This window comes from Bos indicus, chromosome 20, assembly GCF_029378745.1.
Source record: "Bos indicus isolate NIAB-ARS_2022 breed Sahiwal x Tharparkar chromosome 20, NIAB-ARS_B.indTharparkar_mat_pri_1.0, whole genome shotgun sequence".
Lineage (NCBI taxonomy): Eukaryota > Metazoa > Chordata > Mammalia > Artiodactyla > Bovidae > Bos > Bos indicus.
Window position 1 is genome coordinate 48,517,962 of NC_091779.1, and position 5,181 is coordinate 48,523,142.

At 35.8% G+C, this 5,181-nt stretch overlaps 1 non-coding gene across 1 annotated transcript; it reads left to right on the forward strand.

Annotated features, from left to right (window-relative positions):
* Window positions 1-4,553: 4,553 nt before the first annotated feature.
* Window positions 4,554-4,626, forward strand: TRNAF-AAA (transfer RNA phenylalanine (anticodon AAA)). Its single transcript has one exon. It is a non-coding gene; the product is annotated as a tRNA-Phe (tRNA).
* Window positions 4,627-5,181: the final 555 nt, after the last annotated feature.

Genomic DNA, 5,181 nt, shown 5'->3' on the forward strand with positions numbered 1-5,181 from the left:
AACCACCCTTTCATTAACATTAGATAAGTTTAGTTTATTAAATAAAATACATTTGTAAATATTTTCCTTTTATGTTTTTCATACAGAATTTTATGTTTATTTTTCCTATTTTACTGTGCATGATATTAAAATTCCTGTTAGAGTATCAACATCTATAATGTGAGGGAAAAACTTTCTTAATTACCTGTAAACAAGAGAAACTCATGCTGTCAGACTGCAAATGTTGTGAAAGCTAATGGCAAAGATTATGTTGGTATTCATTGCTCTAAGGACAAAGACTGAAATTCAGCCTGGCTCACAAACCCTCAATCATCTGTTCTTCATTTGCCTCACAGGTCTCATTTAGCATTATCCTCTCACCTCATGCTCTGCTGCTAAGTCACTTCAGTTGTGTCCGACTTTGTGCAACCCCAGAGACGGCAGCCTACCAGGCTCCCCCGTCCCTGGGATTCTCCAGGCAAGAACACTGGAGTGGGTTGCCATTTCCTTCTCCAATGCATGAAAGTGAAAAGTGAAAGTGAAGTCGCTCAGTCATGTCTGACTCTTGGCGACCCCATGGACTGCAGGGTACCAGGCTCCGCCATCCATGGGATTTTCCAGGCAAGAGCACTGGAGTGGGGTGCCATTGCCTTCTCCAATATTGTCAAACTGCTGCTGCTAAGTCGCTTCAGTCGTGTCTGACTCTGTGCGACCCCATAGATGGCAGCCCACCAGGCTCCACCGTCCCTGGGATTCTCCAGGCAAGAACACTGGAGTGGTTACCTCCTGCTCTATGCTTCAACTATTCTGACCTCTTTTCAGTTCCATCTTGAACATACCAGACTATTTAGCTTGTCCGAAATTTTCTTTCCCTGCTCATCCACTGCATTCAGTCCTTTTTAGTTGAATTTTACTTTCTGTCAAATCTTAGTTCAGTAGTCACTTCTTCAGGAAAGCTTACTCTAGCCTCCATACATAAATGATTTTCACCTGATGTGTACTTTATCATCATGACCTCTCCTTTATATATTTTATCCTATTAAAACTTTTATTAGTTTGCTTGTGTGATGCTCTGTTGAATATTATTCTTTCTCGCTGAGCTGCAAGGCTATGCCGTTTTTGGTCATATTTATATTTTCATCACTGGAAAAAAACCTGTTGCATATAGCTAGAGCTCAATAAATATCAGTTAAGTGAATGAAAGAATGAATAAAATAGGTTTTATTTGTATCAGGATCAATGTCTAACAAAAAGAATATTGGACATGAATTGAGTTACTGATGATGTATTTTAAAACATTTTAAGGTACTATAGTGCTTCCCAGGTGGTGCTAGTGGTAGCCTGCCAAGGTAGGTTAGAGGTAAAACATGTCGGTTTGATTCTGGGTCAGGAAGATCACCTGGAAAAGGGAATGACAATCCATTCCAGTACACTTACCTGTAGAATCCCATGGACAGAGGAAACTGGTGGGCAACAGTTCATTGGGTCTCACAGAGTCAGACACAACTGAAGCATGGCATGGCAAATGACTATAAAATAAAATTCCATTTTCAATTAGGCTTTGAAGGGAAAAAAAGATGCTTCCTTTCTAAACTTTGATAAATTTCAGTGAGAAATATGGTAGTAAGAAAAAGGCAAAATGTAAGTATAATATTTAGAAAGAGAGGATTTCAGCATTCCTTACACATTCTTAGTTTAAAAGTATGCTTTCATAGTACCAATGATCTTACAAACAAACAAACAAACAAAAAAGAGATTACATAGAAAAGAAAGAGATGAAGAAGGAAAGAGGAAGAGAAAGGGTGAAAAGAAGTTGCTCTTGATAGGGAGTCAACATTTGGATGAAGGAATGACAGTGAAGAAGGGAATGAATCCGGATGAGCTATTTATATATTGGTCCTTAACACTAAGAGGCAAATCAAACTCATTACTGCCTTAAAGAAACAGAATAGAATTTGGGGCACGCAAATTATAAAACCATGTTTAAAAGTGATGAAGGAATGCTAAGAAAGGAGAGAACAAGAGAGGAGAAATTATGAATTATGTGTATAATGTATACATAAATTGGTACTGAGCCATATACAGACCTCAGGGGCACAGCAAAGGCTAAAATCACTGGACTGAATTTTGAGCTTATGTCTGAGAGACAAAGATTGCAGTTTAAGTACAATCAGGTTAATCATCTGCAAAAACAAACCAATACACACAAATATCAATACTGTTTGGATGAATGTAACAGAATCTAGAGCCTCTAAACATAGCATTGAAAATGCCCAAGCTACATCTTAAACTTATTAAATGTATGAAGAAACAGGAAAGTATGACTGGATTTCAAGAGGAAGGGCAACAGAAAAGTCTATTTAATAAGGAGCAAATGATATCAATGAACACTTTGCAAAATAATATATGCATAAAGCCAGTAAGTTCATAAATGTAATCAACAGTATTAGAGAAAAATAAAATGAAAATGAAATCTCCAATTGAGCTAACAGTACAAAGAAATGAGAAAACTATCACATGATCAATAGAATAAAAATATATATATATACCTAGGGATAAATTTAACCAAGAGAGTGAAAGATTAAACAACTTTATAACAGAAATTGAAAAGATACAATTGAATAGAATGATACTCTATGATTGTGGATTATAATACCCAAACTAATCAATAGATTCAATGAAATCCCTATAAAATTTTGATGGTATTTTTCACATAAACAAACAAACAAATTCAATCTATGGAACCACAAAAGACCTTGAATAGCTAAAGCAATGCTGTAAAAGAATAACACAGCAAGAGGGACTATAATTACTGATTTCAAACTATACTACAAAGCTATAGTAATTAAAATAGTATGGAACTGGCAAAAAAATACACATACAGAACAGTGAAGGAGAATAGGGAGCCCAGAAATAAGCCACTGTATGTACAGTCAACCTAATATTAGACAGGGGAGTGAAGAATAATCAAGGGAGAAAGGATGGTCTCTTTAAAAAAATGGTATTGGGAAAAATGGGTAATCATATGCAGAGAACTGAAATCAGACCCTTATCTTATACCACTCAAAAAATTGAACTCGAAATAGGTTAAAGTCCATAAAATGAGAACTGATATCATAAACTCCTAAAAGAAAACTTTGGGAAGAAGCATTTTGACTTTGGTCTTGCCAATAATTTTTTTTCAGTTGTGACACCAAAAGCACAGACAACAAAATTGAAAAAATCAACTAGTGGGATTACATCAAATGAAAAACTGCACAGAAAAAGAAAAAAATCAACAAAATGCAAAGGTATCCTACAGTATGGAAAATATTTGCGAATTGTGTATTGGGTAAAGACTTGTTAAAAACTCATGGATATCATAACAGCAAAAAAAGACAATTTGAATAAAAAATGGACAGAAGACCTGAATAGGCATTTAAACACCACTAATCATCAGGGAAATGCAGATCAAAACAACAAAAAAAATTAGATACCACCTCACACTTCTTAGAATGGCTATCAACAAGAACATAAGAGATAACCTGTGTTTGGCTAGAGAAAAGGAAACCCTTGTGAACGGTCAGTCCCTGTGGAAAGCAGTATGGAGTTTCCTTAAAAAATTAAATATATCAGTGTCTCTTTTGCTGTCTCGTACACAGGGTTATTGTTATCATCAGGTTCAATGCACGATACTGGATGCTTGGGGCTAGTGCACTGGGACGACCCAGAGGGATGGTATGGGGAGGGAGGAGGGAGGAGGGTTCAGGATGGGGAGCACATGTATACCTGTGATGGATTCATTTTGATATTTGGCAAAACTAATACAATTATGTAAAGTTTAAAAATAAAATAAAATTTAAAAAAAAAAGAAAGAAAAAAAAATTAAATATAGAACTGTCATATGATTCAACAATCCCACTTGTGAGTATGTATCTAAAATAAATGAAAAAATATTGAAAATACATCTGTAATCCATGTTTACTGCACCATTATTCACAATAGCCAATATGTGGAAACAACTTAAGTGCCCATCAACAGATGAATTGATAAAGAAGATGTGGTATATATATTCATACAAAGTGATATTATTGAGCCATGAGAAAGAGGGAAATCCAGCCATTTGCAGCATGGATAGCCCTTGAGGGTGTCATGTTATGTGAGGTTAAGTTAGAGAAAGGCAGATAAGTATAACATCATTTAAACATGGAATATAAAAAGGGTAAATTTGTAATAACAAAGAATAGAATTGTGGTTATCAGGGGTTAGATAGTGGCAGAATTGAAGAGATGTGGTTTAACAATACAAAGTTGCAACTAGTAGACAAGTAAATCCTGGAGATCTATTGTACAGCATAGTGATTACAGTCAACACTTCTGTATAAACTTCAAATTTGCTAAGAGACTACATCTTAATTGTTTTCACCACACACACACAAAAGATAATTAAGTGACATGATAGAGGTGTTAACTAAGGCAATGGTGGTAATCATATTGCAATGCACAAATGTATCAAGTCAACAAGTTGGACACCTTAAACTTACACAATGTTATATGCTAATTATAGCTCAATTAAGCAAATAATAATAGTGAGTGGCTGAAATAACTCAACTGGGAGAGTGTTAGACTAAAGATCTAAAGGCCCCTGGTTCAATTCCATGTTTCAGTGACTATTTCTGATCCTATGGGCTTCCCCAGTGGCACAGATGGTAAAGAATCTGCCTGTAGTGTAGGAAACTCAGGTTTAGTCCCTGGGTCAGGAAGATCCCTGGGAAGGGAATGGCTACCCACTCCAGTTTTCTTGCCTGGAGAATTCCATGGACAGAGGAGCCAGGCAGGCTACAGTCCATAGGGTCACAAAGAGTTGGACAACACTGAACAATTAGCACTTTCAAACAAATAAAAAAAACTGAGGACACCAAAATTGGCATGGGTGTGGAGCAACCAGAATTCTCAGACATTGTTGATGAGAGTGTAAAAGTATATAAACCCTGTTAAAATTTCTGAATTATTGATAAAAGTAAGCATATTCCTATCATTTGATCTATCAACTATAATTCTAGCTATTAGCCACATTAAAAAATTATATTAGCTTTGTTTATAATATCCCTAAACTGGAATCATCCCAGATGATCAGACATGCATTGTTTTTTACTCCTTAAGCTTTGAAAATTCCTTCAGTTCAGTTCAGTCACTCAGTCATGTCCGACTCTTTGTGACCCCA